Consider the following 22,597-nt stretch of genomic DNA (forward strand, 5'->3'; position numbering starts at 1 on the left):
CAGAGATGTTCAGAGAGTGTCCGAGAGTTTCAGAAAGTGTCAGATAGTGTCAGAGAGTTTCAGAAAGTGTCAGAGAGTGTCAGAGAGTGTCTGAGAGTGTGAGAGAGTGTCAGAGTCTTTCAGAGAGTGTCACAGAGTTTCAGAGAGTGTCAGAGATTTTCAGACAGTGCCAGAGATCTTCAGAGAGTGTCAGAGAGTGCCAGAAAGTTTCAGAGTGTCACAGAGTGTCGGAGAGTTTCAGAGAGATTCAGAGAGTGTCCGAGGGATTCAGAAAGTGTCAGATAGTGTCAGAGAGTTTCAGAAAGTGTCACAGAGTGTCAGAGATTGTCTGAGAGTGTCAGAGAGTGTCAGAGAGTTTCAGAGAGTGTCAGAGAGTGTCAGAGAATTTCAGAGAGTTTCAGAGAGTGTCAGAGAGTTTCAGAGAGTCTCAGATACTGTCAGAGAGTGTCAGAGAGTGTCTGAGAGTGTCTGAGAGGTTCAGAGAGTGTCAGTGAGTGTCAGAGAGTGTCAGAGAGCTTCTGAGAGTTTCTGAGAGTGTCAGAGAGTTACACAGAGTTTCAGAGAGTTTCAGAGAGTGTCAGAAAGTTTCAGAGAGTGTCGGAGAGTTTCAGAGAGTTTCAGAGGGTGTCACAGAGTGTCAGAGAGTTTCAGAGAGTTTCAGAGAGCCAGACAGTGTCTGAGAGTGTCAAAGAGTGTCAAAGAGTTTCAGAGAATGTCAGAGAGTGTCAGAGAGTGTCAGAGGGTTTCAGAGAGTGTCAGAGAGTTTCAGAGAATTTCTGAGAGTGTCAGAGAGTGCCTTGAGAGTTTCTGACAGGTTCTGAGTGCGCCGGAGAGTGTCAGAGTGTGTCAGAGTGTTTCAGAGAGTGTCACAGAGTTTCAGAGAGTGTCAGAGATTTTCAGAGTGTTTCAGAGATCTTCAGAGAGTGTCAGTGAGTGCCACAGTGTGTCAGTGAGTGTCAGAGAGTTTCAGAGAGTGTCAGAGATTTTCAGAGAGTTTCAGAGATCTTCAGAGAGTGTCAGAGAGTGCCAGAAAGTTTCAGAGAGTGTCACAGAGTGTCGGAGAGTTTCAGAGAGATTCAGAGAGTGTCCGAGAGATTCAGAAAGTGTCAGATAGCGTCAGAGAGTTTCAGAATGTTTCAGAGAGTGTCACAGAGTGTCTGAGAGTGTCAGAGATTGTCAGAGAGTTTCAGATAGTGTCAGAGAGTGTCAGAGAGTTTCAGAGAGTTTCAGAGAGTGTCAGAGAGTGTCAGAGAGCTTCAGACAGTGTCAAAGAGTGTCAGAGAGTGTCAGAGAGTTTCAGATAGAGTCAGACAGTGTCTGAGATTGCCAAAGAGTGTCAAAGTGTTTCAGAGAGTGTCAGAGAGTGTCAGAGAGTTTCAGAGAGTGTCAGGGAGTGTCAGAGAGTGTCAGAGAGTTTCAGAAAGGGTCAGACACTGTCAAAGAGTGTCAAAGAGTTTCAGAGAGTGTCAGAGAGTTTCAGAGAGTGTCAGAGAGTTTCAGTGAGCTTCTGAGAGTTTCTGAGAGTGTCAGAGAGTTACAAAGAGTTTCAGAGAGTTTCAGAGAGTGTCAGAAAGTTTCAGAGAGTGTCCGAGAGGTTCAGAGAGTTTCACAGGGTGTGACAGATTGTCAGAGAGTTTCAGAAAGCTTCAGAGAGTATCAGGGAGTGTCAGAGAGTGTCAGAGGGTTTCAGAGAGTGTCAGAGAGTGTCAGAGAGTCTGTGAGAGTGTAAGAGAGTGTCAGAGTCTTTCAGAGAGTGTCACAGAGTTTCAGAGAGTGTCAGAGATTTTCAGAGTGTTTCAGAGATGTTCAGAGAGTTTCAGAGAGTGTCAGAAGGTTTCAGAGAGTGTCAGAGAGTTTCAGAGAGTGTCACAGAGTGTCAGAGTGATTCAGAGAGATTCAGAGAGTGTCAGAGATTGTCAGAGAGTGTCAGACAGTTTCAGAGAGTTTCAGAGAGTGTCAGAGAGTTTCAGAGAGAGTCAGTGAGTGTCAGAGAGTGTCAAAGAGCGTCACAGAGTTTCAGAGAGTGTCAGAGAGCGTCAGAGAGTGTCAGAGAGTTTCAGAGAGTTCCAGAGAGTTTCAGAGACTTTCTGAGAGTGTCAGAGAGTTCCAGAGAGTTTCTGAGAGTTTCTGAGTGTGTCGGAGTGTGTCTGAGAGAGTCAGCGAGTATCTGAGAGTGTCACAGAGTGTCATAGAGTGTCAGAGATTTTCAGAGAGTTTCAGAGATGTTCAGAGAGTGTCAGGGAGTGTGAGTAAGTTTCAGAGAGAGTCAGAGAGTGTCAGAGTCTTTCAGAGAGTGTCACAGAGTTTCAGAGAGTGTCAGAGATTTTCAGAGAGTGCCAGAGATCTTCAGAGAGTGTCAGAGAGTGCCAGAAACTTTCAGAGAGTGTCACAGAGTGTCGGAGAGTTTCAGAGAGATTCAGAGAGTGTCCGAGAGATTCAGTAGGTGTCAGAGATTGTCAGAGAGTTTCAGAGTGTGTCAGAGAGTGTCAGAGAGTGTCAGAGAGCTTCAGACAGTGTCAGGGAGTGTCAGAGAGTGTCAGAGAGTTTCAGATAGTGTCAGACAGTGTCTGAGATTGTCAAAGAGTGTCAAAGAGTTTCAGAGAGTGTCAGACAGTTTCAGAGAGTGTCAGGGAGTGTCAGAGAGTGTCAGAGAGTTTCAGAGAGAGTCAGACAGTGTCTGAGAGTGTCAAAGAGTGTCAAAGAGTGTCAAAGAGTTTCAGAGAGTGTCAGAGAGTGTCTGAGAGTTTCAGAGAGTTTCAGAGAGTGTCAAAGAGTTTCAGAGTGTTTCTGAGAATGTCAGAGACTGCCAGAGAGTTTCTGAGAGTTTCTGAGTGTGTCGAAGTGTGTCTGCGGGTGTCAGAGAGTATCTGAGAGTGTCACAGAGTGCCAGAGAGTGTCAGAGATTTTCAGAGAGTTTCAGAGATGTTCAGAGAGTGTCGGAGAGTGTCAGAAAGTTTCAGAGAGTGTCAGAGAGTGTCAGGGAGTTTCAGAGAGTTACAGAGTGTCACAGAGTGTCAGAGAGTTGCAGAGAGATTCAGAGAGTGTCACAGAGTGACACAGAGTTGCAGAGTGTGTCAGAGAGTGTCCGAGAGTTTCAGAAAGTGTCAGATACTGTCAGAGAGTTTCAGAAAGTGTCAGAGAGTGTCAGAGAGTGTCTGAGAATGTCAGAGAGTGTCAGAGTGTTTCAGAGAGTTTCACAGAGTTTCAGAGAGTGTCAGAGATTTTCAGAGAGTTTCAGAGATCTTCAGAGAGTGTCAGAGAGTGGGAGAAAGTTTCAGAGAGTGTGACAGAGTGTCGGAGAGTTTCAGAGAGATTCAGAGAGTGTCCGAGAGATTCAGAAAGTGTCAGATAGTGTCAGAGAGTTTCAGAGATCTTCAGAGAGTGTCTGAGAGTGTCTGAGAGTGCCAGAGATTGTCAGAGAGTTTCAGAGAGTGTCAGAGAGTGTCAGAGAGTTTCAGAGAGTTTCAGAGAGTGTCAGAGAGTGTCAGAGAGTTTCAGAGAGCTTAAGAGAGTTTCGGAGAGTGTCAGAAAGTTTCAGAGAGTGTCAGAGAGTTTCAGAGAGTGTCACAGAGAGTCAGAGTGCTTCAGAGAGATTCAGAGAGTGTCAGAGATTGTCAGAGAGTTTCAGACAGTTTCAGAGAGTTTCAGAGAGTGTCAGAGAGTTTCAGAGAGAGTCAGTGAGTGTCAGAGAGTGTCAAAGTGTGTCACAGAGTTTCAGAGAGTGTCAGAGAGCGTCAGATAGTGTCAGAGAGTTTCAGAGAGTGTCGGAGTGTTTCAGAGGCTTTCTGAGAGTATCAGAGAGTTCCAGAGAGTTTCTGAGAGTTTCTGAGTGTGTCAGAGTGTGTCTGAGAGAGTCAGAGAGTATCTGAGAGCGTCACAGAGTGTCAGAGAGTGTCAGAGATTTTCAGAGAGTTTCAGAGATGTTCAGAGAGTGTCAGAGAGTGTCAGAAAGTTTCAGAGAGTGTCAGAGAGTGTCAGGGACTTTCAGAGAGTTTCAGAGAGTGTCACAGAGTGTCAGAGCTTTTCAGAGAGATTCAGAGAGTGTCAGAGAGTGTCACATAGTGTCATAGAGTTGCAGAGTGTGTCAGACAGTGTCCGAGAGTTTCAGAAAGAGTCAGATAGTGTCAGAGAGTTTCAGAAAGTGTCACAGAGTGTCAGAGATTGTCTGAGAGTGTCAGAGAGTGTCAGAGAGTGTCTGAGAGTGTGAGAGAGTGTCAGAGTCTTTCAGAGAGAGTCACAGAGTTTCAGAGAGTGTCAGAGAGTGCCAGAAAGTTTCAGAGAGTGTCACAGAGTGTCGGAGAGTTTCAGAGAGATTCAGAGAGAATGTCCGAGAGATTCAGATAGTGTCAGAGAGTTTCAGAAAGTGTCACAGAGTGTCAGAGATTGTCTGAGAGTGTCAGAGAGTGTCAGAGAGTTTCAGAGAGTGAGAGTGTCAGAGAGTGTTAGAGACTTTCAGAGAGTTTCAGAGAGTGTCAGAGAGTTTCAGAGAGTCTCAGATACTGTCAGAGAGTGTCAGAGAGTGTCTGAGAGTGTCTGAGAGTTTCAGAGAGTGTCAGAGAGTGTCAGAGAGTTTCAGAGAGCTTCTGAGAGTTTCTGAGAGTGTCAGAGAGTTACAAAGAGTTTCAGAGAGTTTCAGAGAGTGTCACAGAGTGTCGGCGAGTTTCAGAGAGATTCAGAGAGTGTCCGAGAGATTCAGAAAGTGTCAGATAGTGTCAGAGAGTTTCAGAATGTGTCAGAGAGCGTCAGAGAGTGTCTGAGAGTGTCAGTGATTGTCAGAGAGTTTCAGAGAGTGTCAGAGAGTGTCAGAGAGTTTCAGAGAGTTTCAGAGAGTGTCAGAGAGTGTCAGAGAGCTTCAGACAGTGTCAGGGAGTGTCAGAGAGTGTCAGAGAGTTTCAGATAGAGTCAGACAGTGTCGGAGATTGTCAAAGAGTGTCAAAGAGTTTCAGAGAGTGTCAGAGAGTGTCAGAGAGTTTCAGAGAGTGTCAGGGAGTGTCAGAGAGTGTCAGAGAGTGTCAGAAAGTTTCAAGGAGAGTCAGAGAGTGTCAGGGAGTTTCAGAGAGTTTCAGAGAGTGTCACAGAGTGTCAGAGCTTTTCAGAAAGATTCAGAGAGTGTCAGAGAGTGTCACAGAGTGTCATAGAGTTGCAGAGTGTGTCAGAGAGTGTCCGAGAGTTTCAGAAAGAGTCGGATAGTGTCAGAGAGTTTCAGAAAGTGTCAGAGAGTGTCTGAGAGTGTGAGAGAGTGTCAGAATTTTTCAGCGAGTGTCACAGAGTTTCAGAGAGTGTCAGAGATTTTCAGAGAGTGCCAGAGATCTTCAGAGAGTGTCAGAGAGTGCCAGAAAGTTTCAGAGAGTGTCACAGAGTTTCAGAGAGTGTCAGAGATTTTCAGAGAGTGCCAGAGATCTTCAGAGAGTGTCAGAGAGTGCCAGAAAGTTTCAGAGAGGGTCACAGAGTGTCGGAGAGTTTCAGAGAGATTCAGAGAGTGTCCGAGAGAGTCAGAAAGTGTCAGATAGTGTCAGAGAGTTTCAGAAAGTGTCACAGAGTGTCAGAGAGTGTCTGTGAGTGTCAGAGAGTGTCCGAGAGTTTCAGAGACTTTCAGAGGGTGTCACAGGGTGTCAGAGAGTTTCAGAAATCTTCAGAGAGTGTCAGGGAGTGTCAGAGAGTTTCACAGAGAGTCAGACAGTGTCTGAGAGTGTCAAAGAGTGTCAAAGAGTTTCAGAGAGTGTCAGAGAGTGTCAGAGAGTTTCAGAGAGTGTCAGGGAGTGTCAGAGAGTGTCAGAGAGTGTCAGCAAGTTTCAGAGAGAGTCAGAGAGTTTCAGGGAGTTTCAGAGAGTTTCAGAGAGTGTCACAGAGTGTCAGAGCTTTTCAGAGAGATTCAGAGAGTGTCAGAGAGTGTCACAGAGTGTCATAGAGTTGCAGAGTGTGTCAGAGATGTGTCCGAGAGTTTCAGAAAGAATCGGGTAGTGTCAGAGAGTTTCAGAAAGTGTCAGAGAGTGTCTGAGAGTGTGAGAGAGTGTCAGAATTTTTCAGAGAGTGTCACAGAGTTTCAGAGAGTGTCAGAGATTTTCAGAGAGTGCCAGAGATCTTCAGAGAGTGTCAGAGAGTGCCAGTAAGTTTCAGAGAGTGTCACAGAGTGTCGGAGAGTTTCAGAGAGATTCAGAGAGTGTCCGAGAGAGTCAGAAAGTGTCAGATAGTGTCAGAGAGTTTCAGAAAGTGTCAGAGAGTTTCAGAGAGTGTCAGACAGTGTCTGAGAGTGTCAAAGACTGTCAAAGAGTTTCAGACATTGTCAGAGAGTGTCAGAGAGTTTCAGAGAATGTCTGAGAGTGTCAGAGAGTGTCAGAGTGTTTCAGAGAGTGTCACAGAGTTTCAGAGAGTGTCAGAGATTTTCAGAGAGTTTCAGAGATGTTCAGAGAATGTCAGTGAGTGCCACAGAGTGTCAGTGAGTGTCAGAGAGTTTCAGACAGTGTCAGAGATTTTCAGAGAGTTTCAGAGATCTTCAGAGAGTGTCAGAGAGTGCCAGAAAGTTTCAGAGAGTGTCACAGAGTGTCGGCGAGTTTCAGAGAGATTCAGAGAGTGTCCGAGAGATTCAGAAAGTGTCAGATAGTGTCAGAGAGTTTCAGAATGTGTCAGAGAGTGTCAGAGAGTTTCTGAGAGTGTCAGAGATTGTCAGAGAGTTTCAGAGAGTGTCAGAGAGTGTCAGAGAGTTTCAGAGAGTTTCAGAGAGTGTCAGAGAGTGTCAGAGAGCTTCAGACAGTGTCAGGGAGTGTCAGAGAGTGTCAGAGAGTTTCAGATAGAGTCAGACAGTGTCTGAGATTGTCAAGGAGTGTCAAAGAGTTTCAGAGAGTGTCAGAGATGTCAGAGAGTTTCAGAGAGTGTCAGGGAGTGTCAGAGAGTGTCAGAGAGTGTCAGAAAGTTTCAGAGAGAGTCAGAGAGTGTCAGGGAGTTTCAGAGAGTTTCAGAGACTGTCACAGAGTGTCAGAGCTTTTCAGAGAGATTCAGAGAGTGTTAGAGAGTGTCACAGAGTGTCATAGAGTTGCAGAGTGTGTCAGAGAGTGTCCGAGAGTTTCAGAAAGAGTCGGATAGTGTCAGAGAGTTTCAGAAAGTGTCAGAGAGTGTCTGAGAGTGCGAGAGAGTGTCAGAATTTTTCAGAGAGTGTCACAGAGTTTCAGAGAGTGTCAGAGATTTTCAGAGAGTGCCAGAGATCTTCAGAGAGTGTCAGAGAGTGCCAGAAAGTTTCAGAGAGTGTCACAGATTGTCGGAGAGTTTCAGAGAGATTCAGAGAGTGTCCGAGAGAGTCAGAAAGTGTCAGAGAGTGTCAGAGAGTTTCAGAAAGTGTCTCAGAGTGTCAAAGAGTGTCTGTGAGTGTCAGAGAGTGTCCGAGAGTTTCAGAGAGTTTCAGAGGGTGTCACAGAGTGTCAGAGAGTTTCAGAAAACTTCAGAGAGTGTCAGGGAGTGTCAGAGAGTTTCTCAGAGAGTCAGACAGTGCCTGAGAGTGTCAAAGAGTGTCAAAGAGTTTCAGAGAGTGTCAGAGAGTGTCAGAGAGTTTCAGAGAGTGTCAGGGAGTGTCAGAGAGTGTCAGAGAGTGTCAGCAAGTTTCAGAGAGAGTCAGAGAGTTTCAGGGAGTTTCAGAGTGTTTCAGAGAGTGTCACAGAGTGTCAGAGCTTTTCAGAGAGATTCAGAGAGTGTCAGAGAGTGTCACAGAGTGTCATAGAGTTGCAGAGTGTGTCAGAGAGTGTCCGAGAGTTTCAGAAAGAGTCGGGTAGTGTCAGAGAGTTTCAGAAAGTGTCAGAGAGTGTCTGAGAGTGTGAGAGAGTGTCAGAATTTTTCAGAGAGTGTCACAGAGTTTCAGAGAGTGTCAGAGATTTTCAGAGAGTGCCAGAGATCTTCAGAGAGTGTCAGAGAGTGCCAGAAAGTTTCAGAGAGTGTCACAGAGTTTCAGAGAGTGTCAGAGATTTTCAGAGAGTGCCAGAGATCTTCAGAGAGTGTCAGAGAGTGCCAGAAAGTTTCAGAGAGTGTCACAGAGTGTCGTAGAGTTTCAGAGAGATTCAGAGAGTGTCCGAGAGAGTCAGAAAGTGTCAGAGAGTTTCAGAGAGTCAGACAGTGTCTGAGAATGTCAAAGAGTGTCAAAGAGTTTCAGAGATTGTCAGAGAGTGTCAGAGAGTGTCAGAGGGTTTCAGAGAGTGTCAGAGAGTTTCAGAGAATTTCTGAGAGTGTCAGAGAGTGCCTGAGAGTTTCTGACAGTTTCTGAGTGTGCCGGAGAGTGTCACAGAGTTTCAGAGATTGTCAGAGATTTTCAGAGAGTTTCAGAGATCTTCAGAGAATGTCAGTGAGTGCCACAGAGTGTCAGTGAGTGTCAGAGAGTTTCAGACAGTGTCAGAGATTTTCAGAGAGTTTCAGAGATCTTCAGAGAGTGTCAGAGAGTGCCAGAAAGTTTCAGAGAGTGTCACAGAGTGTCGGCGAGTTTCAGAGAGATTCAGAGAGTGTCAGAGAGAATCAGAAAGTGTCGGATAGTGTCAGAGAGCTTCAGAATGTGTCAGAGAGTGTCAGAGAGTGCCTGAGAGTGTCAGAGATTGTCAGAGAGTTTCAGAGAGTGTCAGAGAGTGTCAGAGAGTTTCAGAGAGTTTCAGAGAGTGTCAGAGAGTGTCAGAGAGCTTCAGACAGTGCCAGGGAGTGTCAGAGAGTGTCACAGAGTGTCGGAGAGTTTCAGAGATCTTCAGAGAGTGTCAGAGAGTGCCAGAAAGTTTCAGAGAGTGTCAGAGATTTTCAGAGAGTTTCAGAGATGTTCAGAGAATGTCAGTGAGTGCCACAGAGTGTCAGTGAGTGTCAGAGAGTTTCAGAGAGTGTCAGAGATTTTCAGAGAGTTTCAGAGATCTTCAGAGAGTGTCAGAGAGTGCCAGAAAGTTTCAGAGAGTGTCACAGAGTGTCGGCGAGTTTCAGAGAGATTCAGAGAGTGTCCGAGAGATTCAGAAAGTGTCAGATAGTGTCAGAGAGTTTCAGAATGTGTCAGAGAGTGTCAGAGAGTGTCTGAGAGTGTCAGAGATTGTCAGAGTGTTTCAGAGAGTGTCAGAGAGTGTCAGAGAGTTTCAGAGAGTTTCAGAGAGTGTCAGAGAGTGTCAGAGAGCTTCAGACAGTGTCAGGGAGTGTCAGAGAGTGTCAGAGAGTTTCAGATAGAGTCAGACAGTGTCTGAGATTGTCAAAGAGTGTCAAAGAGTTTCAGAGAGTGTCAGAGAGTGTCAGAGAGTTTCAGAGAGTGTCAGGGAGTGTCAGAGAGTGTCAGAGAGTGTCAGAAAGTTTCAGAGAGAGTCAGAGAGTGTCAGGGAGTTTCAGAGAGTTTCAGAGACTGTCACAGAGTGTCAGAGCTTTTCAGAGAGATTCAGAGAGTGTTAGAGAGTGTCACAGAGTGTCATAGAGTTGCAGAGTGTGTCAGAGAGTGTCCGAGAGTTTCAGAAAGAGTCGGATAGTGTCAGAGAGTTTCAGAAAGTGTCAGAGAGTGTCTGAGAGTGCGAGAGAGTGTCAGAATTTTTCAGAGAGTGTCACAGAATTTCAGAGAGTGTCAGAGATTTTCAGAGTGTGCCAGAGATCTTCAGAGAGTGTCAGAGAGTGCCAGAAAGTTTCAGAGAGTGTCACAGATTGTCGGAGAGTTTCAGAGAGATTCAGAGAGTGTCCGAGAGAGTCAGAAAGTGTCAGAGAGTGTCAGAGAGTTTCAGAAAGTGTCTCAGAGTGTCAGAGAGTGTCTGTGAGTGTCAGAGAGTGTCCGAGAGTTTCAGAGAGTTTCAGAGGGTGTCACAGAGTGTCAGAGAGTTTCAGAAAACTTCAGAGAGTGTCAGGGAGTGTCAGAGAGTTTCTCAGAGAGTCAGACAGTGTCTGAGAGTGTCAAAGAGTGTCAAAGAGTTTCAGAGAGTGTCAGAGAGTGTCAGAGAGTTTCAGAGAGTGTCAGGGAGTGTCAGAGAGTGTCAGAGAGTGTCAGCAAGTTTCAGAGACAGTCAGAGAGTTTCAGGGAGTTTCAGAGTGTTTCAGAGAGTGTCACAGAGTGTCAGAGCTTTTCAGAGAGATTCAGAGAGTATCAGAGAGTGTCACAGAGTGTCATAGAGTTGCAGAGTGTGTCAGAGAGTGTCCGAGAGTTTCAGAAAGAGTCGGGTAGTGTCAGAGAGTTTCAGAAAGTGTCAGAGAGTGTCTGAGAGTGTGAGAGAGTGTCAGAATTTTTCAGAGAGTGTCACAGAGTTTCAGAGAGTGTCAGAGATTTTCAGAGAGTGCCAGAGATCTTCAGAGAGTGTCAGAGAGTGCCAGAAAGTTTCAGAGAGTGTCACAGAGTGTCGTAGAGTTTCAGAGAGATTCAGAGAGTGTCCGAGAGAGTCAGAAAGTGTCAGAGAGTTTCAGAGAGAGTCAGACAGTGTCTGAGAATGTCAAAGAGTGTCAAATAGTTTCAGAGATTGTCAGAGAGTGTCAGAGAGTGTCAGAGGGTTTCAGAGAGTGTCAGAGAGTTTCAGAGAATTTCTGAGAGTGTCAGAGAGTGCCTGAGAGTTTCTGACAGTTTCTGAGTTTGCCGGAGAGTGTCACAGAGTTTCAGAGAGTGTCAGAGATTTTCAGAGAGTTTCAGAGATCTTCAGAGAATGTCAGTGAGTGCCACAGAGTGTCAGTGAGTGTCAGAGAGTTTCAGACAGTGTCAGAGATTTTCAGAGAGTTTCAGAGATCTTCAGAGAGTGTCAGAGAGTGCCAGAAAGTTTCAGAGAGTGTCACAGAGTGTCGGCGAGTTTCAGAGAGATTCAGAGAGTGTCAGAGAGAATCAGAAAGTGTCAGATAGTGTCAGAGAGCTTCAGAATGTGTCAGAGAGTGTCAGAGAGTGCCTGAGAGTGTCAGAGATTGTCAGAGAGTTTCAGAGAGTGTCAGAGAGTGTCAGAGAGTTTCAGAGAGTTTCAGAGAGTGTCAGAGAGTGTCAGAGAGCTTCAGACAGTGCCAGGGAGTGTCAGAGAGTGTCACAGAGTGTCGGAGAGTTTCAGAGATCTTCAGAGAGTGTCAGAGAGTGCCAGAAAGTTTCAGAGAGTGTCACAGAGTGTCGGAGAGTTTCAGAGAGATTCAGAGAGTGTCCGAGAGAGTCAGAAAGTGTCAGATAGTGTCAGAGAGTTTCAGAAAGTGTCAGAGAGTTTCAGAGAGAGTCAGACAGTGTCTGAGAATGTCAAAGAGTGTCAAAGAGTTTCAGAGATTGTCAGAGAGTGTCAGAGAGTGTCAGAGGGTTTCAGAGAGTGTCAGAGAGTTTCAGAGAATTTCTGAGAGTGTCAGAGAGTGCCTGAGAGTTTCTGACAGTTTCTGAGTGTGCCGGAGAGTGTCAGAGAGTGTCAGAGTGTTTCAGAGAGTGTCACAGAGTTTCAGAGAGTGTCAGAGATTTTCAGAGAGTTTCAGAGATCTTCAGAGAATGTCAGTGAGTGCCACAGAGTGTCAGTGAGTGTCAGAGAGTTTCAGACAGTGTCAGAGATTTTCAGAGAGTTTCAGAGATCTTCAGAGAGTGTCAGAGAGTGCCAGAAAGTTTCAGAGAGTGTCACAGAGTGTCGGCGAGTTTCAGAGAGATTCAGAGAGTGTCCGAGAGAATCAGAAAGTGTCAGATAGTGTCAGAGAGCTTCAGAATGTGTCAGACAGTGTCAGAGAGTGCCTGAGAGTGTCAGAGATTGTCAGAGAGTTTCAGAGAGTGTCAGAGAGTGTCAGAGAGTTTCAGAGAGTTTCAGAGAGTGTCAGAGAGTGTCAGAGAGCTTCAGACAGTGCCAGGGAGTGTCAGAGAGTGTCAGAGAGTTTCAGATAGAGTCAGACAGTGTCTGAGATTGTCAAAGAGTGTCAAAGAGTTTCAGAGAGTGTCAGAGAGTGTCAGAGAGTTTCAGAGAGTGTCAGGGAGTGTCAGAGAGTGTCAGAGAGTGTCAGCAAGTTTCAGAGAGAGTCAGAGAGTTTCAGGGAGTTTCAGAGAGTTTCAGAGAGTGTCACAGAGTGTCAGAGCTTTTCAGAGAGATTCAGAGAGTGTCAGAGAGTGTCACAGAGTGTCATAGAGTTGCAGAGTGTGTCAGAGAGTGTCCGAGAGTTTCAGAAAGAGTCGGGTAGTGTCAGAGAGTTTCAGAAAGTGTCAGAGAGTGTCTGAGAGTGTGAGAGAGTGTCAGAATTTTTCAGAGAGTGTCACAGAGTTTCAGAGAGTGTCAGAGATTTTCAGAGAGTGCCAGAGACCTTCAGAGAGTGTCAGAGATTGCCAGAAAGTTTCAGAGAGTGTCACAGATTGTCGGAGAGTTTCAGAGAGATTCAGAGAGTGTCCGAGAGAGTCGGAAAGTGTCAGATAGTGTCAGAGAGTTTCAGAAAGTGTCACAGAGTGTCAGAGAGTGTCAGTGAGTGTCAGAGAGTGTCCGAGAGTTTCAGAGAGTTTCAGAGGGTGTCCCAGAGTGTCAGAGAGTTTCAGAAAGCTTCAGAGAGTGTCAGGGAGTGTCAGAGAGTTTCAGAGAGTTTCAGAGAGAGTCAGACAGTTTCTGAGAGTGTCAAAGAGTGTCAAAGAGTTTCAGAGATTGTCAGAGAGTGTCAGAGAGTGTCAGAGGGTTTCAGAGAGTGTCAGAGAGTTTCAGAGAATTTCTGAGAGTGTCAGAGAGTGCCTGAGAGTTTCTGACAGTTTCGGAGTGTGCCGGAGAGTGTCAGAGAGTGTCAGAGTGTTTCAGAGAGTGTCACAGAGTTTCAGAGAGTGTCAGAGATTTTCAGAGAGTTTCAGAGATCTTCAGAGAATGTCAGTGAGTGCCACAGAGTGTCAGTGAGTGTCAGAGCGTTTCAGAGAGTGTCAGAGATTTTCAGAGAGTTTCAGAGATCTTCAGAGAGTGTCAGAGAGTGCCAGAAAGTTTCAGAGAGTGTCACAGAGTGTCGGCGAGTTTCAGAGAGATTCAGAGAGTGTCCGAGAGATTCAGAAAGTGTCAGATAGTGTCAGAGAGTTTCAGAATGTGTCAGAGAGTGTCAGAGAGTGTCTGAGAGTGTCAGAGATTGTCAGAGAGTTTCAGAGAGTGTCAGAGATTGTCAGAGAGTGTCAGAGAGTGTCAGGGAGTGTCAGAGAGTGTCAGAGAGTGTCTGAGAGTGTCAGAGATTGTCAGAGAGTTTCAGAGAGTGTCAGAGAGTGTCAGAGAGTTTCAGATAGAGTCAGACAGTGTCTGAGATTGTCAAAGAGTGTCAAAGAGTTTCAGAGAGTGTCAGAGAGTTTCAGAGAGTGTCAGGGAGTGTCAGAGAGTGTCAGAGAGTGTCAGAAAGTTTCAGAGAGAGTCAGAGAGTGTCAGGGAGTTTCAGAGAGTTTCAGAGAGTGTCACAGAGTGTCAGAGCTTTTCAGAGAGATTCAGAGAGTGTCAGAGAGTGTCACAGAGTGTCATAGAGTTGCAGAGTGTGTCAGAGAGTGTCCGAGAGTTTCAGAAAGGGTCGGATAGTGTCAGAGAGTTTCAGAAAGTGTCAGAGAGTGTCTGAGAGTGTCAGAATTTTTCAGAGAGTGTCACAGAGTTTCAGAGAGTGTCAGAGATTTTCAGAGAGTGCCAGAGATCTTCAGAGAGTGTCAGAGAGTGCCAGAAAGTTTCAGAGAGTGTCACAGAGTGTCGGAGAGTTTCAGAGAGATTCAGAGAGTGTCCGAGAGAGTCAGAAAGTGTCAGATAGTGTCAGAGAGTTTCGGAAAGTGTCACAGAGTGTCAGAGAGTGTCTGTGAGTGTCAGAGAGTGTCCGAGAGTTTCAGAGAGTTTCAGAGGGTGTCACAGAGTGTCAGAGAGTTTCAGAAAGCTTCAGAGAGTGTCAGAGAGTGTCAGAGAGTTTCAGAGAGAGTCAGACAGTGTCTGAGAGTGTCAAAGAGTGTCAAAGAGTTTCAGAGATTGTCAGAGAGTGTCAGAGAGTGTGAGAGGGTTTCAGAGAGTGTCAGAGAGTTTCAGAGAATTTCTGAGAGTGTCAGAGAGTGCCTGAGAGTTTCTGACAGTTTCTGAGTGTGCCGGAGAGTGTCAGAGAGTGTCAGAGTGTTTCAGAGAGTGTCACAGAGTTTCAGAGAGTGTCAGAGATTTTCAGAGAGTTTCAGAGATCTTCAGAGAATGTCAGTGAGTGCCACAGAGTGTCAGTGAGTGTCAGAGAGTTTCAGACAGTGTCAGAGATTTTCAGAGAGTTTCAGAGATCTTCAGAGAGTGTCAGAGAGTGCCAGAAAGTTTCAGAGAGTGTCACAGAGTGTCGGCGAGTTTCAGAGAGATTCAGAGAGTGTCCGAGAGATTCAGAAAGTGTCAGATAGTGTCAAAGAGTTTCAGAATGTGTCAGAGAGTGTCAGAGAGTTTCAAAGAGTGTCAGAGAGTGTCAGAGAGTTTCAGAGAGTTTCAGAGAGTGTCAGAGAGTGTCTGAGATTGTCAAAGAGTGTCAAAGAGTTTCAGAGAGTGTCAGAGAGTGTCAGAGAGTTTCAGAGAGTGTCAGGGAGTGTCAGAGATCTTCAGAGAGTGTCAGAGAGTGCCAGAAAGTTTCAGAGAGTGTCACAGAGTGTCGGAGAGTTTCAGAGAGATTCAGAGAGTGTCCGAGAGAGTCAGAATGTGTCAGATAGTGTCAGAGAGTTTCAGAAAGTGTCAGAGAGTTTCAGAAAGTGTCAGAGAGTTTCAGAGAGAGTCAGACAGTGTCTGAGAGTGTCAAAGAGTGTCAAAGAGTTTCAGCGATTGTCAGAGAGTGTCAGAGAGTGTCAGAGGGTTTCAGAGAGTGTCAGAGAGTTTCAGAGAATTTCTGAGAGTGTCAGAGAGTGCCTGAGAGTTTCTGACAGTTTCTGAGTGTGCCGGAGAGTGTCAGAGAGTGTCAGAGTGTTTCAGAGAGTATCACAGAGTTTCAGAGAGTGTCAGAGATTTTCAGAGAGTTTCAGAGATCTTCAGAGAATGTCAGTGAGTGCCACAGAGTGTCAGTGAGTGTCAGAGAGTTTCAGACAGTGTCAGAGATTTTCAGAGAGTTTCAGAGATCTTCAGAGAGTGTCAGAGAGTGCCAGAAAGTTTCAGAGAGTGTCACAGAGTGTCGGCGAGTTTCAGAGAGATTCAGAGAGTGTCCGAGAGATTCAGAAAGTGTCAGATAGTGTCAGAGAGCTTCAGAATGTGTCAGAGAGTGTCAGAGAGTGTCTGAGAGTGTCAGAGATTGTCAGAGAGTTTCAGAGAGTGTCAGAGAGTTTCAGAGAGTTTCAGAGAGTGTCAGAGAGTGTCAGAGAGCTTCAGACAGTGTCATGGAGTGTCAGAGAGTGTCAGAGAGTTTCAGATAGAGTCAGACAGTGTCTGAGATTGTCAAAGAGTGTCAAAGAGTTTCAGAGAGTGTCAGAGAGTGTCAGAGAGTTTCAGAGAGTGTCAGAGAGTGTCAGGGAGTGTCAGAGAGTGTCAGAGAGTGTCAGCAAGTTTCAGAGAGAGTCAGAGAGTTTCACGGAGTTTCAGAGAGTTTCAGAGAGTGTCACAGAGTGTCAGAGCTTTTCAGAGAGATTCAGAGAGTGTCAGAGAGTGTCACAGAGTGTCATAGAGTTGCAGAGTGTGTCAGAGAGTGTCCGAGAGTTTCAGAAAGAGTCGGATAGTGTCAGAGAGTTTCAGAAAGTGTCAGAGAGTGTCTGAGAGTGTGAGAGAGTGTCAGAATATTTCAGAGAGTGTCACAGAGTTTCAGAGAGTGTCAGAGATTTTCAGAGAGTGCCAGAGATCTTCAGAGAGAGTCAGAGAGTGCCAGAAAGTTTCAGAGAGTGTCACAGAGTGTCGGAGAGTTTCAGAGAGATTCAGAGAGTGTCCGAGAGAGTCAGAAAGTGTCAGATAGTGTCAGAGAGTTTCAGAAAGTGTCACAGAGTGTCAGAGAGTGTCTGTGAGTGTCAGAGAGTGTCCGAGAGTTTCAGAGAGTTTCAGAGGGTGTCACAGAGTGTCAGAGAGTTTCAGAAAGCTTCAGAGAGTGTCAGGGAGTGTCAGAGAGTTTCAGAGAGTTTCAGAGAGAGTCAGACAGTGTCTGAGAGTGTCAAAGAGTGTCAAAGAGTTTCAGAGATTGTCAGAGAGTGTCAGAGAGTGTCAGAGGGTTTCAGAGAGTGTCAGAGAGTTTCAGAGAATTTCTGAGAGTGTCAGAGAGTGCCTGAGAGTTTCTGACAGCTTCTGAGTGTGCCGGAGAGTGTCAGAGAGTTTCAGAGATCTTCAGAGAATGTCAGTGAGAGCCACAGAGTGTCAGTGAGGGTCAGAGAGTTTCAGACAGTGTCAGAGATTTTCAGAGAGTTTCAGAGATCTTCAGAGAGTGTCAGAGAGTGCCAGAAAGTTTCAGAGAGTGTCACAGAGTGTCGGCGAGTTTCAGAGAGATTCAGAGAGTGTCCGAGAGATTCAGAAAGTGTCAGATAGTGTCAGAGAGTTTTAGAATGTGTCAGAGAGTGTCAGAGAGTGTCTGAGAGTGTCAGAGATTGTCAGAGAGTTTCAGAGAGTGTCAGAGAGTGTCAGAGAGTTTCAGAGAGTTTCAGAGAGCGTCAGAGAGTGTCAGAGAGCTTCAGACAGTGTCAGGGAGTGTCAGAGAGTGTCAGAGAGTTTCAGATAGAGTCAGACAGTGTCTGAGATTGTCAAAGAGTGTCAAAGAGTTTCAGAGAGTGTCAGAGAGTGTCAGAGAGTGTCAGAGAGTTTCAGAGAGTGTCAGGGAGTGTCAGAGAGTGTCAGAGAGTGTCAGCAAGTTTCAGAGAGAGTCAGAGAGTTTCAGGGAGTTTCAGAGAGTTTCAGAGAGTGTCACAGAGTGTCAGAGCTTTTCAGAGAGATTCAGAGAGTGTCAGAGAGCGTCACAGAGTGTCATAGAGTTGCAGAGTGTGTCAGAGAGTGTCCGAGAGTTTCAGAAAGAGTCGGGTAGTGTCAGAGAGTTTCAGAAAGTGTCAGAGAGTGTCTGAGAGTGTGAGAGAGTGTCAGAGTTTTTCAGAGAGTGTCACAGAGTTTCAGAGAGTGTCAGAGATTTTCAGAGAGTGCCAGAGATCTTCAAAGAGTGTCAGAGAGTGCCAGAAAGTTTCAGAGAGTGTCACAGATTGTCGGAGAGTTTCAGAGAGATTCAGAGAGTGTCCGAGAGAGTCAGAAAGTGTCAGATAGTTTCAGAGAGTTTCAGAAAGTGTCACAGAGTGTCAGAGAGTGTCCGTGAGTGTCAGAGAGTGTCCGAGAGTTTCAGAGAGTTTCAGAGGGTGTCACAGAGTGTCAGAGAGTTTCAGAAAGCTTCAGAGAGTGTCAGGGAGTGTCAGAGAGTTTCAGAGAGTTTCAGAGATCTTCAGAGAGTGTCAGAGCGTGCGAGAAAGTTTCAGAGAGTGTCACAGAGTGTCGGAGAGTTTCAGAGAGATTCAGAGAGTGTCCGAGAGAGTCAGAAAGTGTCAGAGAGTGTCAGAGAGTTTCAGAAAGTGTCAGAGAGTTTCAGAGAGAGTCAGACAGTGTCTGAGAGTGTCAAAGAGTGTCAAAGAGTTTCAGAGATTGTCAGAGAGTGTCAGAGAGTGTCAGAGGGTTTCAGAGAGTGTCAGAGAGTTTCAGAGAATTTCTGAGAGTGTCAGAGAGTGTCAGAGAGTTTCAGAGTTTTTCAGAGAGAGTCAGACAGTGTCAGAAAGTGTCAGATAGTGTCAGAGAGTTTCAGAAAGTGTCACAGAGTGTCAGAGAGTGTCCGTGAGTGTCAGAGAGTGTCCGAGAGTTTCAGAGAGTTTCAGAGGGTGTCACAGAGTGTCAGAGAGTTTCAGAAAGCTTCAGAGAGTGTCAGGGAGTGTCAGAGAGTTTCAGAGAGTTTCAGAGATCTTCAGAGAGTGTCAGAGAGTGCGAGAAAGTTTCAGAGAGTGTCACAGAGTGTCGGAGAGTTTCAGAGAGATTCAGAGAGTGTCCGAGAGAGTCAGAAAGTGTCAGATAGTGTCAGAGAGTTTCAGAAAGTGTCAGAGAGTTTCAGAGAGAGTCAGGCAGTGTCTGAGAGTGTCAAAGACTGTCAAAGAGTTTCAGAGATTGTCAGAGAGTGTCAGAGAGTGTCAGAGGGTTTCAGAGAGTGTCAGAGAGTTTCAGAGAATTTCTGAGAGTGCCAGAGAGTGCCTGAGAGTTTCTGACAGTTTCTGAGTGTGCCGGAGAGTGTCAGAGAGTGTCAGAGTGTTTCAGAGAGTGTCACAGAGTTTCAGAGAGTCTCAGAGATTTTCAGAGTGTTTCAGAGATCTTCAGAGAGTGTCAGTGAGTGCCACAGAGTGTCAGTGAGTGTCACAGAGTTTCAGAGAGTGTCAGAGATTTTCAGAGAGTTTCAGAGATCTTAAGAGAGTGTCAGAGAGTGCCAGAAAGTTTCTGAGAGAGTCACAGAGTGTCGGAGTGTTTCAGAGAGATTCAGAGAGTGTCCGAGAGATTCAGAAAGTGTCAGATAGCGTCAGAGAGTTTCAGAAAGTGTCAGAGAGTGTCAGAGAGTGTCAGAGAGTGTCAGAGAGCTTCAGACAGTATCAGAGAGTGTCAGAGAGTGTCAGAGAGCTTCAGACAGAGTCAGACAGTGTCTGAGATTGTCAAAGAGTGTCAAAGAGTTTCAGAGAGTGTCAGAGAGTGTCAGAGAGTTTCAGAGAGTGTCAGGGAGTGTCAGAGAGTGTCAGAGTGTTTCAGAGAGAGTCAGACAGTGTCTGAGAGTGTCAAAGAGTGTCAAAGAGTTTCAGAGAGTGTCAGAGAGTGTCAGAGAGTGTCAGAGAGTTTCTGAGAGTGTCAGAGATTTTCACAGAGTTTCAGAGATGTTCAGAGAGTGTCAAAAAGTGTCAGAGGGTTTCGGAGAGTGTCAGAGAGTTTCAGAGAATTTCTGAGAGTGTCAGAGAGTGCCTGAGAGTTTCTGACAGTTTCTGAGTGTGCCGGAGAGTGTCAGAGAGTGTCAGAGTGTTTCAGAGAGTGTCACAGAGTTTCAGAGAGTGTCAGAGATTTTCAGAGAGTTTCAGAGATCTTCAGAGAATGTCAGTGAGTGCCACAGAGTGTCAGTGAGTGTCAGAGAGTTTCAGACAGTGTCAGAGATTTTCAGAGAGTTTCAGAGATCTTCAGAGAGTGTCAGAGAGTGCCAGAAAGTTTCAGAGAGTGTCACAGAGTGTCGGCGAGTTTCAGAGAGATTCAGAGAGTGTCCGAGAGATTCAGAAAGTGTCAGATAGTGTCAGAGAGTTTTAGAATGTGTCAGAGAGTGTCAGAGAGTGTCTGAGAGTGTCAGAGATTGTCAGAGAGTTTCAGAGAGTGTCAGAGAGTGTCAGAGAGTTTCAGAGAGTTTCAGAGAGCGTCAGGGAGTGTCAGAGAGCTTCAGACAGTGTCAGGGAGTGTCAGAGAGTGTCAGAGAGTTTCAGATAGAGTCAGACAGTGTCTGAGATTGTCAAAGAGTGTCAAAGAGTTTCAGAGAGTGTCAGAGAGTGTCAGAGAGTTTCAGAGAGTGTCACAGAGTTTCAGAGAGTGTCAGAGATTTTCAGAGAGTTTCAGAGATCTTCAGAGAATGTCAGTGAGTGCCACAGAGTGTCAGTGAGTGTCAGAGAGTTTCAGACAGTGTCAGAGATTTTCAGAGAGTTTCAGAGATCTTCAGAGAGTGTCAGAGAGTGCCAGAAAGTTTCAGAGAGTGTCACAGAGTGTCGGCGAGTTTCAGAGAGATTCAGAGAGTGTCCGAGAGATTCAGAAAGTGTCAGATAGTGTCAGAGAGTTTTAGAATGTGTCAGAGAGTGTCAGAGAGTGTCTCAGAGTGTCAGAGATTGTCAGAGAGTTTCAGAGAGTGTCAGAGAGTGTCAGAGAGTTTCAGAGAGTTTCAGAGAGCGTCAGAGAGTGTCAGAGAGCTTCAGACAGTGTCAGGGAGTGTCAGAGAGTGTCAGAGAGTTTCAGATAGAGTCAGACAGTGTCTGAGATTGTCAAAGAGTGTCAAAGAGTTTCAGAGAGTGTCAGAGAGTGTCAGAGAGTTTCAGAGAGTGTCAGGGAGTGTCAGAGAGTGTCAGAGAGTGTCAGCAAGTTTCAGAGAGAGTCAGAGAGTTTCAGGGAGTTTCAGTGAGTTTCAGAGAGTGTCACAGAGTGTCAGAGCTTTTCAGAGAGATTCAGAGAGTGTCAGAGAGTGTCACAGAGTGTCATAGAGTTGCAGAGTGTGTCCGAGAGTGTCCGAGAGTTTCAGAAAGAGTCGGATAGTGTCAGAGAGTTTCAGAAAGTGTCAGAGAGTGTCTGAGAGTGTGAGAGAGTGTCAGAATTTTTCAGAGAGTGTCACAGAGTTTCAGAGAGTGTCAGAGAGTTTCAGAGAGTGTCAGAGATTTTCAGAGAGTGCCAGAGGAATAAACGAATGATAAGAGTTAGACCAGGGCCAATCAAGGATAGTAGTGGGAAGTTGTGTGCGGAATCAGAGGAGATAGGGGAAGCGTTAAATGAATATTTTTCGTCAGTATTTACAGTAGAGAAAGAAAATGTTGCCGAGGAGATTACTGAGATACAGCCTACTAGGCTAGATGGGATTGAGATTCACAAGGAGGAGGTGTTAGCAATTTTGGAAAGAGTGAAAATAGATAAGTCCCCTGGGCCAGATGGGATTTATCCTAGGATTCTCTGGGAAGCCAGGGAGGAGATTGCAGAGCCGTTGTTGTTCATCTTTAAGTCGTCATTGTCGACAGGAGTAGTGCCGGAGGACTGGAGGATAGCAAATGTTGTCCCCTTGTTCAAGAAGGGGAGTAGAGACAGCCCTGGTAATTATAGACCTGTGAGCCTTACTTCGGTTGTGGGTAAAATGTTGGAAAAGGTTATAAGAGACAGGATTTATAATCATCTTGAAAAGAATAAGTTCATTTGCGATAGTCAGCACGGTTTTGTGAAAGGTAGGTCGTGCCTCACAAACCTTATTGAGTTTTTCGAGAAGGTGACCAAACAGGTGGATGAGGGTAAAGCCGTGGATGTGGTGTATATGGATTTCAGTAAGGCGTTTGATAAGGTTCCCCACGGTAGGCTATTGCAGAAAATACGCAAGTATGGGGTTGAAGGTGATTTAGAGCTTTGGATCAGAAATTGGCTAGCTGAAAGAAGACAGAGGGTGGTGGTTGATGGCAAATGTTCATCCTGGAGTTTAGTTACTAGTGGTGTACCGCAAGGTTCTGTTTTGGGGCCACTGCTGTTTGTCATTTTTATAAACGACCTGGATGAGGGTGTAGAAGGGTGGGTTAGTAAATTTGCGGATGACACGAAGGTCGGTGGAGTTGTGGATAGTGTCGAAGGGTGTTGTAGGGTACAGAGGGACATAGATAGGCTGCAGAGCTGGGCTGAGAGATGGCAAATGGAGTTTAATGCGGAGAAGTGTGAGGTGATTCACTTTGGAAGGAGTAACAGCAATGCAGAGTACTGGGCTAATGGGAAGATTCTTGGTAGTGTAGATGAGCAGAGAGATCTTGGTATCCAGGTACATAAATCCCTGAAAGTTGCTACCCAGGTTAATAGGGCTGTTAAGAAGGCATATGGTGTGTTAGCCTTTATTAGTAGGGGGATCGAGTTTCAGAGCCACGGGGTCATGATGCAGCTGTACAAAACTCTGGTGAGGCCGCACCTGGAGTATTGCGTGCAGTTCTGGTCACCGCATTATAGGAAGGATGTCGAAGCTTTGGAAAGGGTGGAGAGGAGATTTACTAGGATGTTGCCTGGTATGGAAGGAAGGTCTTACGAGGAAAGGCTGAGGGACTTGGGGTTGTTTTCGTTAGAGAGAAGGAGGAGGAGAGGTGACTTAATAGAGACATACAAGATAATCAGAGGGTTAGATAGGGTGGATAGTGAGAGTCTTTTTCCTCGGATGAGGATGGCAAACACGAGGGGACATAGCTTTAGGTTGAGGGGTGATAGAGATAGGACAGATGTCAGAGGTAGTTTCTTTACGCAGAGAGTAGTAGGGGCGTGGAACGCCCTGCCTGCAACAGTAGTAGACTCGCCAACTTTAAGGGCATTTAAGTGGTCATTGGATAGACATATGGATGTAAATGGAATAGTGTAGGTCAGATGATCGGCGCAACATCGAGGGCTGAAGGGCCTGTACTGCGCTGTAATATTCTAATTCTAAAAAAAAAAAAAAAAAAATTCAGAGAGTGTCAGAGAGTGCCAGAAAGTTTCAGAGAGTGTCACAGAGTGTCGGAGAGTTTCAGAGAGATTCAGAGAGTGTCCGAGAGAGTCAGAAAGTGTCAGATAGTGTCAGAGAGTTTCAGAAAGTGTCACAGAGTGTCAGAGAGTGTCTGTGAGTGTCAGAGAGTGTCCGAGAGTTTCAGAGAGTTTCAGAGGGTGTCACAGAGTGTCAGAGAGTTTCAGAAAGCTTCAGAGAGTGTCAGGGAGTGTCAGAGAGTTTCAGAGAGAGTCAGACAGTGTCTGAGAGTGTCAAAGAGTGTCAAAGAGTTTCAGAGAGTGTCAGAGAGTGTCAGAGAGTGTCAGAGGGTTTCAGAGAGTGTCAGAGAGTTTCAGAGAATTTCTGAGAGTGTCAGAGAGTGCCTGAGAGTTTCTGACAGGTTCTGAGTGTGCCGGAGAGTGTCAGAGAGTGTCAGAGTGTTTCAGAGAGTGTCACAGAGATTCAGAGAGTCTCAGAGATTTTCAGAGTGTTTCAGAGATCTTCAGAGAGTGTCAGTGAGTGCCACAGAGTGTCAGTGAGTGTCACAGAGTTTCAGAGAGTGTCAGAGATTTTCAGAGAGTTTCAG

Source organism: Heterodontus francisci, chromosome 22, assembly GCF_036365525.1.
Source record: "Heterodontus francisci isolate sHetFra1 chromosome 22, sHetFra1.hap1, whole genome shotgun sequence".
NCBI classification, from domain to species: domain Eukaryota; kingdom Metazoa; phylum Chordata; class Chondrichthyes; order Heterodontiformes; family Heterodontidae; genus Heterodontus; species Heterodontus francisci.